We start from the raw sequence: 12,231 nt of genomic DNA, 5'->3' as shown, positions 1-12,231 counted from the left end.
CAAACTACATAGACTGATTGAAAAATTTGTGAATTGTATTCGCACCGAAGAAAGTCTCTTATTTTTTGAATATTTCTGACCCAGGTTCGGTCAGTATTGATGCTTTCAAGAAGAAGAAGACAAAGGATATCCCCATGGATATCACCTATTATTACTGTGGCAAGATGGGATATTGAAAGAAGAATTGCAAGAGTTCTCTTGCAAATTTGAAGTAGGGTGCAAGTGATGCACAGAAAGATATATATATAATACATACTATCTTTTCATTGAGTGCTTAGCCAGTGCTTCTTGGCTATTGAATACCGCCTGTGGTTTCCATATCTACAATTTGTTGCAGAGACTACAGAGAATCAGAGGGTTGAAGAGAGATGACTTTGAACTTTTTAGCGTAAGTAGGAGTCTATTCACATTGATGCTGTAGGAGCCTACCTACTGAATTTGCCATCGAACAAGATTTTAGAATTAGAAGAATACTACTATATATCTAATATCATTAGAAATATTATTTTAGTACCTCTATTATTAAAATAAGATTTTAAATAAAGAAAATGGCAATGCTTGCTCCATGTGTTATTCTAATGAGTTCTATGGCAATGGCTATATAATTCATAATCTTCTGATTCTTGCACTCAATAAAATATCTCTCATATTCATAGAAATATGAAAAGAAAGAGAAAAGATATAAATATCACATATCTCTGGCATTGCCATCTTGGTCATATGAGGGAGTCAAGGATAAACAAGTTATACAAAGAAGAGTTTTTTGACCTCTATAATTTTGAATCATATGAAACTTATGAATCTTGTCTCATGGTAAGATAACTAAGACTTCATTCACTGGATATGAAGAGAGACAAATGAGTTTTAGCTCTAGTATATTCAGATATATATGGACCGATAATAATTCAAGCTAGAGGAGGATACTCCTACTTTATCACCTTTACAGATGATCTATCAAGATTTGGATATGTATATTTGATGAAATACAAATTTGAAGCCTTTGATAAATTGAAGAAGTATTAGAATATGATCGAGAAACAAACTAAAAAAATATCAAGATTCTTTGATCTGATCGGAGAGGAGAATACTTATCGAGTGAATTTTTTGATCATCTCAAAGATAAAAGTATTCTCTCTGAATGGGCATCTCTTTATACACCATAGTTAAATAGTCTGGCAGAAAAGAAGAATCATACTCTAATAGATATGGTACAGTCTATGATGTGCTTCATCGATCTTCTAATATTATTCTGGGATATGTCCTAGAAATTACCAATATATATTGAACATGATATCTTTAAAGTCTATGCTAGCACTCTATATGAGATATGAAAAAAAAAGAAGTCTAGTCTTAAACATCTTAAGATATGAGGCTGTCTTGCTTATATCAAAAATATTTTTGAGTATAAGCTAAGTGCTAGATCAGATAAGTACAGGTTTGTTGGATATCCAAAAGAAACTAAAGAATATTACTTCTACCATCCTATTGAACAAAAAGTATTTGTTAATAGGTGTGCCATTTTTTTGAAAAAAAATTTATCCAAAAAAGAGATAGTGGGAGAAATATTGAACTTAGAAAAGTTCAAGATCTACAAACTATTCCAGAAATATCTATGGTTGGATCACAAGAAAATTTCAATCAAAAATATCCAAGGATGAGGTACATTCATAATACACACTTTCTCTCTAAAAGTTAGATAGAGTGTGATAGGCACCTTTTAGATATGATTTTATCATTGAGAATGACAATGAGATCAGTATCATTGAAAATAATAATCCACTGACCTATTGGAAGCTGTCATGACTAGAGACTTTGACAGATGGCTAGACATCATGAAATCTGAGATGGACTCTATGTATACCAACTAAGTATAGAATTTGATTGATGCATCTAAGGGTGTGACCCCAATAGGGTGTAAGCGTGTCTTCAAGAAGAAGATCGAAGTAAATGGTCAAGTTGAAACTTACAAGGCTAGATTGGTAGTGAAGGATTTCAGACAAAGATAAGAAATTAACTATGATGAAACTTCTCACCAGTGACTATACTCGAGTCCTTTCAGATTCTGCTTGCCATAGCTATATACTATGACTAAGAGATCTGACAGATGGATATAAATATCGCTTTCTTCAATGATAATCTTGAAGAAGAGATCTAAATGACTCAGCCAGAGGGATTTATCTCTAATGGGAGAGTAAATCAAGTATGTAAGCTAAAAAAATTCATCTATAGATGGAAAAGTTTCAAGGAATTAGAACATCTATTTTGATATGTTAGTCAAAGAATTTGGCTTCATCAAAAATGAGGATGAACCATATGTATACAAGAAGAATGTGAGAGTACTATTGTATGTTTTCTTGATTTTATATGTCGATAATGTACTACTCATTGGAAATGATATCTCAATGTTACAATCAATGAAGACTTGGATATCAAATAAATTTTTCATGAAAGACTTCGGTGAAGCATCCTATATACTGGATATAAAGATTTATAGAGATAGATCTAAAAGGGTGCTAGACTTGTCTCAGTCTTGGTACATAGATCTTATGTTGAAGAGGTTTAATATGAAGGTAAGTAAAAGAGATTACTTGTTTGTGAGTCATGGCATATGTCTCTCCAAAAAAAATGTATCCCAAGTTACTTGAGGAAAAGAAGAAAATGTATGAAATTTCTTATGCTTTAGCATGAGATCGATTATGTATGCCATGCTATGTATCAGGCCTGATGTAACTTATGTTTTAGGCATAGCTAGTGGGTTTCAGAGTTGAAACTAGAAGGATAAACAGACTCTAGTTTTCAATTGATCTGGATGATAGCAAGTCTATATCAGGATATATGTTTATCTTAATTGATAGAGTAGTGAGTTGGAAGAGTTTCAAACAACAGATTATAGCTGATTCAACTACTGAGATAGAATACATGACTGTTAGTGAAGTCACTAAGGAAGTTATCTGGATGAAAATGTTTATCACATAATTGGGTGTGGTTCCTGAGATAGAACACCCAGTGCTAGTCTATTGTGATAACACTGGGGCTGTTGCTCAGATCAAGGAATCTAGATCTTATCATAAGTCCAAGCACATCCTTAGATGCTTCCACCTTATTCAAAAAATTATCGAAAGATAAGATGTTATAATAGAATGAGTCGATACTAAGAACAATATAGCAGACTCATTCACTAAGGCCATACTATAGTAGCTGTTTGATCGTTATCTCGATTGTATGAGAATGTGATACAAAAGCAATTAGCTTTAGTACAAGTAAGAGATTTGAGGAATAGTATCCTGCAAGCCAATCGCATGAATGATGTAATAATTTTTTTTTATAAATTACTCACTCATGTAATGATATTATTCATTTATAAATGAAATGAGATATTTTATGATTCATCATTACAGCTGCATTTTATTATATTTAAGATTATGATGAATCTCATAATTAGAGCAATAGTTTTAGGACTATAAAAAGTTCATGCCTGTGAAATCTAAATCCTAATCTAAAACATTTCTGGTCATAGGAATATTGAGTCAGAGATCAATGTTCTTGAAAGACTGGTATATTCTTTGTATGCTCAATGAAGATGATGGTTGATTTTACAAGCCACTTGTATAGGATACTAATATAAGAATGTAGATGCTCATTAGGGAATGAGTTCACTAAATTGACTCATCATAGAAAACATCTTATGGAGTCTTGCATGTCAAAAGATAGTTCTTTAAGTCAGAGTTATGCAAATGATCCTTAAACCTAAGACCACCATGAAATCTTATGCACATGAATCCATATTTTGGTTCATACCCAGGAATGACATAAAAATATTATGGGATGTTCTAAATATAGTGAAATGTATATGGAGGTTGTGAGTCGGTCAATAAGAAATCAATCACTTCTAATAAGAAAAGATGTCATCCTATACATTCTCATCTCTAGATGACTCAGGAAGTCTTTGGCCAAAGCAGGATGAAGATTAGAAAAGATTTCTAATACTTCATCATTGGAGTCATCACTAATTGATGGAGAATCAATATGAATATGTATTTGAATTTGACATGATTCCATACAAATGAATATATTCGGGATGATTGAGGGATTAAATTACATGATAAATTCCAACTGAAGGATATATTTGATATTTTTACTTAATTTTATATCTTTTAAATAGTCATGATATATTACGAGACATCAATCTTAATTTATAAATTTTGATTGAATTAAAATATTTAATTCGATCATCAATTAAAAAGAGTTCTAATTGCTGAACTCGAGTCGGTATGGTTTGGACCTTAATCGATTAGAAAGGTTCTAATCAAATTAGGTCAACTTATATCCAGACCTACTGCTGACTAGATGTGAAACTCAATGGGTCACATACAAAAAAGAATTGATCAAGGATCCATTTGATATGGTTGATTGAAATTTTGGATCCAATCGGATTTTCAGTAAGCATGCTAGCACGTGTGAAAACTCTAGCTCCTTGAATCAGATTTGATTCGGTTCAAATCTTATTTTTTGATCAAACCAAATTGAGCCAAGACCTAATTTGGATTTGGATTAGAGTGTGGCTGCTTTTATGGATGGTATCAAATAGCCTCATAAGGTGCCATATGATAGGGCTCTTGGTGCATTGATGGAGTTAGGCACGTGCTATGGTTTGTGGAGAAGGGCTAGGAGTCCTTCTCACATGGGATTAAAACTTATGTGGCATCCCACATTATCCTCCACTCTCTGGCACACATCTCAAAGCATGAGATGGATTTTTCTAAATTTATTTTGGTGTGGAGAAACTCTTGGAATTGATGGCATGTGCGTGAGGGAATGAAGTCACGCGACTCTTTGCATGAAGAGTCCTTCTGCCCTGGGGTAGAAGGAGGCACCCCTTGCTGATAAGCCTCTCATCTAAATTCAAACTCAGATGAGATCCCACGTGACAGGTTTCAGGCTTATCCGATTTGGGAAGGGATGCCAAATGCCTGTTGAAGGCAGTGCGTGCGTGTGGGGTGAAAGGAGGTGTCGCATTGCTTCAGAGAAGAGTGCTTCTATTTGAAGGAACTCCTCTCTTAGACAAGCAACTACTCAGAGGGTGTGAGGAAGAGATGTAACCCTTCCTCACATGCTTCTATCTCACCTATAAAAGGCCCTGGGCATTGGGTTATTCGGATCAATCCAGATCATTCCAATTTATCTCCAGATAAGCCAAGATAAGCCTCTCTTCTCTCCCTAGTTTTAGGACAAGATTTTCTATATTTAAGAAAAGCCTAAGTCAGATCAAAACAAGAGAAAAAGAGATTTCGAAGAAGAGGTTTAGAAGTCCAAAAGAGTGCTTTGAAAGGTGAAGTCAGGTTCTTGAAGAAACCTAACCGATGAAAGGCTATTTGAGTTCTAGGGGCTAGAACTCTTGAAGCAAGGTTCAAGAAAGAGCGTTGTCGTTGGATCAATTTCTGTATATATCATCATTAGAAAGCAAATATTTGGGCACCTAATAAAAATTGAAAAAAGCATTACAAATATTTCTCTTATCATATTTATTTACTTTATGCTTTGATTGCTATAGTCCAGGGATTCTGGGTATTAGGGTTTCGATGCACTTGGGTGTTTGAATGAAAAATTTTAAATACATTCTCTGCTATTATGCAATGTAACCCTATAGTGATCGCTTGCCCTAGTATTTTGCTCCATCAAAGCAAACACTCATGCACTCTCTTTTTGGTTCTGATTAGTAGGTTTGGCGGACTAGTAGTCATTCTTTTTGTTAAGACAATCCCGTACCAAATGTCCCTTTTTACCACACTCAAAGCATATTTTGAGTTTCTTAAAACAAGGCCTACTATAATTTTTACTATAATACCCATAACTCTTTGCTCTTTTCTTCTTGTTAGAGTTGTTCTCTAAGTTTTCATGTTGGTTACTTTGAGTTCCTATTGGTCTAGACCTCTTCCTATCCTTCTTTTCTTGTTTTGATTATTTTATGTCTGATTCAACTTTTAAAGCTCAATCCAATTCATCCTTGTAGTTGTTAAAAAGATGAGAGCACAAGCAAGACTAAATTTTATATCCTAGACCATGCTCAAATTTATTTCCTCTGCTTCTTATGGACTTCATGAGTTGGGGGCAAAAATGGCCTAACTCATTGAATTTTTTTTTGCATATTCAAATACTGTCATATCATCTTTTCGCCTCAAAGTCAAGAACTTATTCTCCTTTGATAATCTTACTGACTCAGAGAAGTATTGATCATAGAATATTTTTTTGAACTCCTTCTATCTCAGTTGGTTATCAATATTTCATATGCAACTTTTATTGTAGTCCAAAAAACTCAACATTTTCTTTCAAGATGGATATTGCTAGCTTAACCTTCGCATCCTCAGGATACTGTAGTATATTGAACATTTTTTTTTTATTTTCTAAATTCAAGCCTCCACTACCAGAGGGTCAACTCCTCCTTCAAACAGTGGTAGATTGAGCTTTCTAAAGTTGTTGTAGTATGACTCTAAAGATGATACAAGTTGAGGAGTAGCTTGTATTTGTTGCTGTTGCTGAAAAAGCTGGGTTACCACTTGGCATACTCCAGCAATATCTGTTCGAGTTGCTGGCGCATTCGAAGCCTACTTAACTAGTTGGTTGGCATTAGAAGTGGCAATTGGGTTAGGTCGGATCATATACAGATCAGATCAATACGGGTCGGAACAAAAAATCATCAATCCCAATCCGACCTGTTTATTAAATGGATCAAAATTTAAATATAATTCAATCTATTTATTAAACAGATAACCGATCCGATCTATTAAATCTGTTTATTAAATAGATTAAATTAGGTTAAACGGATTAAATGGTTAAACAGATTAAATAGATCAGGTTAAATGAGTCAGAAACAAGTTAAGTAGATTTTAAACAGGTTAAATATATCTTAAATGGGTTAAACAGGTTAAACAGTCAGGTTAAATGGGTCAGAAATGGTTAAATATATTACAAACAGATTAAACAGGTTAAATAGGTTAAATGGGCTATCTGACTCAACCCGATTTGAATATTAAATGGGTTAGATATCTAAAATTCAAATCTGATCCAAATATTAAACGGGTTAAATGAGTTGATCTGTTTATGATTCAAATCCATTTAGCCTAAATTTAAACCTATTTATGGCGGATCGAACATGGGTCGGATCAGCGGATCGGGTTATATTTTGCCGGCCTTAGTTGGCATCTCCCGTCGTAGTCATTCTTGCTCCTCTCCTCCTAGCGCTAAGTTTATCAAGATTTCGTCCTCTCTGTTGCTCATTGTCATCTATCCAAAAATACTAATATTTAATAAATTTCCATAGTTGGGGAACAATAGGCTTAAAAAAATGTTTATTCTTGCCCTATTAAACAGGATCTAACTACATGTGACCTAACTCCCCCCGTGTGAAGTTGTCGTTATTACTAGCCAGTACTACAAGGGCTATTAATTGATGGAAGCATTCTGTTGGTAATCTCTTTGCAAAAGGGAAACATCTTTATGATCTCACACTTCAGCTTCAGACCGAAGAAGCATGTAGGGGAGGACTCCTTTTTCACCAGCACATGTACTTATCATCTCTTCTCAGGGAATATCATGGTACTTTGTTTAGTCAAGAAATGTTATGAAGGCAAAAGTCTCGTGCGACTTGGCTGCTTGAGGGAGATGCAAACACACATTTCTTCCATCGTCACACTGAACTTCGGCAATGGAGAAACAGAATCAACTAGTTTGTCTATTGGCCAAGGTGACTTTTTAGCTGACCCTCATGCAATTACTGCTTTGTTGCTATCACATTTTAACGCAGTCCATGGTGTAGTTCAATGAAGCGGATCGTCGTTGGATCCTTCGCATGGAAGAAGGATTCACCTTTCTTTGCACGTACCACCATTGGATAACCTCTTTTAGACAATCAACTAACTTTATCATGCAGAATTGCTGTTTCAGACAATCAATTCCAAGCTCCATTTACTAACGTTATGCTCACAAATTAATCTAATTTATTAATATTATGCCATTTATGAATAATTTAGATCTAAACTATAATTTCATATGCATATAATTTTGAAATAAAAGAAAAATACGTAGTTACTAGTTTATTTCTGGCACCTCTATGGATAAATCTTGGCTCTGCCTCGATTAATGGTAGTCATAGTACATGGCCATATTTAAATCCTTTATTTAGATATGTGTTTACATATATTATTGATATCTAGCAAGAAATTTGAGATCCATCCGATAGGTGAAGGACACAATCATCGGGAAGGTTGCAGCAGTTGCACTTGGGTGGCAGCTTCTTATTGCCAGAGGATGTGCAGGTCACGTAGTCGACATCTTCACGGCAGAGTAGATTACACGGCGCGGCGCCCATGCTGCTTTGCACGTCCCAAAACAAGGCTATGTTTTGTAGCATCAAACAATAAAAAGGAAAACAAATGAATGGGTTAGTTTCTATGGTTATAGTTAGTCCATATATATAAATATATACACTGCCAAGAGAAGGGACGACTACCAGATAGTAGGAGAAGCGTTACAACTGAGAGTTTGGTGCATGCCATGTCTTCTGAGCTTCTTGCAAGGTATGGTAGATATGAAGGTATGGCTGGCATTTATAGAGCAGGGCCTGAGATGAATTCATGGTCCTGTTTCTAATATGAATGGATGATATGTCAGCATGAGGCTTGAAACATTGGATGATTCGTCATGAAAGTCTAGTGTAGGATAGAGTTGGCTTAGAAAAAGGAGTGCATCATGTGCAAGATTAGAATTTAGTATTTTGACCTAATAGATATATCATGGAAAATTACAATATCGTGTTAGAGTATCTTTAGAAAGAAAAAAAAAAAAAACTCCTTTCTTCTTCGGCTGGAGCAGCTATAGTGGACTTCTTTTAAGGTCAATAAGGATATTTGACTTTTGAATTATCACTTTGACTATTCATAGGAAATTCTGAAACTATCTATACGGGTTCAAGATACTTCATCTTAATACTATATAGAAGCCCCAAACTTTTTCAATATTTTACAGTTTGAGTCCCACATAATGTTCCAATCCTCCAAATACTTCTTTTTATAAGATATTCCTTTTGAAATTTATAACATTTGCACTTTCCTAATCTTAACATATATTTTTCTAGAAACTTATCTTTAAAATTAACTAACGAAACACTTTTCCTTTTGTCTCCAGGTCCCATTGTTCTTAATGCACTGTGCTCTTCTTCCACTGCTGATAATTCGACCGTCAATTCTTTAAACTCTTTCTTATACTGAACTGCTTTTCCAAAATGAACACTCTTCATTGCCTAGGAGCGTAGTTTCATCAAGCTCTTGTCTCTTCCATCAATACTGCTAAAAACTTAGGCCTAAATATAATTTTTGAATTTAATTTTATTTTTAACAAGCACACAAAGCCCTATTATTTCACTAAGTAACAACTGTTTTGCCTATGGTTGAATACTAGATTGGGATTTATCAAATTGTCATTATGTTTTGTTGTTCATGATGCTGTTGTTGTTTGACACACTCGTGTTGCAACTTATAACTAAAATACCAAAAGCTTTCGATACTTCTAAAATATCACATTTGCAAGTGAGAAAAGTTAATTTAACTTGCAACGCGAGTTATTTAAGCCATAAATTAGCTCTAATCATTGATACCCTCGTTTAGAAAATTTACTAAAGCATGAAATCAAGCCCTTAGCTTCTTTCTTAAGAAATTTTAGGGACAATGGCAGAGGGAAGATGAAAGTGTCATGCTGCAACCCACCCCTTGAGTTGACACATAACAGGACCGCACATTCTACGGAGTATAGCTCAAGGGAATTTGCAAGGCTTGTTGGATGAATAAAAATGGTATAATTCATCATTTCTAGAATACGACAATTAACTCCAATATTACAAAATAATAAAAATAATCTAAACATAATTTTTTTTCGCATCCAGTAGTATCTGAAATATTTATTATCTTTCCATGTCTTACTAGTAAACCCAACTTTAGCAGGAGCACTAAGCACCCTATGCCTTTGATCTAAGCTCTGATTCAAATATGCATCTTGTTAGGATCTAATAATAAGATTTGACTTGGTAACTTTTCTGAACTTACTCAATTGAACTTTCAATTATCTTATGATTTTGGACTAGTCATGACCATACTCCAGCAACTAACAAACTATTGTATCATGTTTTTGCTCATGGTGAGGTTATCTATAGTTTTATGTTCATATTTGTGAGGGCCTATCTATAGTCCCATCTTCCTACTAGTGATAAGACTATCTACAATGCCATATTTTTGCCCATGATGAGTCTCTCTGTATTAATTTGGCTAGTTCAATATCCTTTTTTACATTAACCATTAGATTATGCCTCATTTGAACTATTTTAATCAATTTCACTCAATAAATTAATATATTATCCAATCATAATTCATGCAAAAATTAGAGCAAATATCCACATCATAATACATGCGATTAATAATACACACAAACACACACACACAAATATTTACATTTATAGATGAACATGCAGGGGATTCCTACATATACCGACAATAAGTCGAGTAATGCACCTATAATTATAATAAATAAAGAAACTGGTCATCCAAGAAAAGTGGCCCTAACCCAAATGTTTGCCCCAACTTTCCCTAATTCAAATAGTTCTTCTAAAATTAATTAAATGACAGAATCATATTTTTTACCATAATTCGAGTGTTTGAGTTTAAAACTCAATCTTAGATTGCTTTCTGTCAAAATGATTAGACCCTATCAAAATTAAGAAAGTTAGATTAGGTGGGAAATAAAATATGAGAGGACCGACAAGGATAGCAAAGTTATGGTGGCCAGCATCCTAAGTATATTCAGGTCTGAGACATAACTATCTATATTAGGGGTAGGGATCCAAAATTGAGTAGGGACAACATGACTAAGGTTGTCACATGACAACAAAAATCCTCATTAGGGGTTGGTGGATCGAGTGGTGGAGGTGGCATTAGAGAGAGGGGAGAGAGAGAGATGGATAAGTATGGGGGGCGGGTGGTTAGGATCTCTTACTCGTGGCTTGAGGCATGGTCATAGGGAAGGCTAAGGGTCCACCTACTGGGCTATCATGCACTTGAGGGAGAAGGATAAAGAGATCAATGGCCATGGAGGTGATGATGGAGATGGTGGCATCTAGAGAAAGAAGAAGTGGGCAGAATAGGATGGTTCCATTGCCACATAGGGAAACTAGCCGAACAAGGACACAAGGAAAAAGTTCGGATCGATTGCCAATTCAATAGTGGGATCCATCCTCATGCCATTAAGTTGAGTGGTAGAATGGTGGAGAAGAAAAGGCTAGATGAGAGGGAGTTGAATGGCTCTAAGATGAGGGATACCCTACTGTTGGTGCAAAAATCTGCTTGCGCCGGAGAAGCTGGAGTCGGGGAAGCTGCGGTCGCCGCCGGGACCTGCAAAGGAAGTCTAAACCGGAGGTGGGGTTGCTCCGGCAAGACCCTCCGACGCTCAAGTCAGTTCTCTGCCTCAACAAGAATGGAGCGCTCGAACGGAGAATTTAGCAGAGTTTTGAGATAAGAAATGAGCTTATAGAATAACGTATCTGGGTCCCCCTTTTTATAGGCGGGGGAGGTAATGGATCGATGGCGACGTTTGTAACCGCCAGGTAGTGGGCCGCCCACAGTCAGGAGGAATTTACTGCGAAGAGTAGTGGAGCGGAGTCATGGCTATCGCCGTAGCTCGCCACGTGGAATCTGTTACAGACAGTGGGGTCACGCGGCACCCGCCGCAGGGAGTGGAGCAGAATCATGGCCGTTGATACAGCCTGTCAGAGAATAAGGGAATCGCGTAAGGTCTGCCGCAATGAGTGGAGCAGAATCATGGCCGTTGATACAGCCTGTCAGAGAATAATGGAGCTGCGCGGAGTCCGCCGCAGGAAGTGGAGCAGGATCGTGGCCGTGATTGTGGCCCGGGAGTGCAGATCTGCTGGTGGAAGCTCGGCAGCGGTCGGAGTCCAGCTCCCGTAGGAGTCCGGACGGAGTCCGCTTGCGGTTGACGTCATCGGCGGAGTCCGGCTCCCGTAGGAGTCCGTCTGGCTCCCGTAGGAGCCCGGTCGCAGTCTGCCTTGCAGCTGTTGGAGTCGAGAATGAAGCTCGGCTCCCGTAGGAGTCCGGGTGAAGTTTTTCTGCAGTCAAGGCAAAGTCCGGCTCCCGTAGGAGTCCGGATGGGGCTTACCAGCAGTTGATGCTGAGG

General features: G+C 36.4%; 1 long non-coding RNA gene across 1 annotated transcript; it reads right to left on the bottom strand.

Annotated features, from left to right (window-relative positions):
• Positions 1-8,089: 8,089 nt before the first annotated feature.
• LOC114914459 (uncharacterized) lies at positions 8,090-8,645 on the bottom strand. Its single transcript, XR_003801718.2, has 2 exons — positions 8,507-8,645; positions 8,090-8,391 (listed from the first exon to the last, which is right to left on the bottom strand). It is a non-coding gene; the product is annotated as an uncharacterized lncRNA (long non-coding RNA).
• Between the last annotated feature and the right edge of the window lie 3,586 nt (positions 8,646-12,231).

This window comes from Elaeis guineensis, chromosome 8 (genome assembly GCF_000442705.2).
Source record: "Elaeis guineensis isolate ETL-2024a chromosome 8, EG11, whole genome shotgun sequence".
Lineage (NCBI taxonomy): Eukaryota > Viridiplantae > Streptophyta > Magnoliopsida > Arecales > Arecaceae > Elaeis > Elaeis guineensis.
Note: the sequence above shows the minus strand (reverse complement) of the source record. Positions and strands in the feature narration are given on the sequence as shown.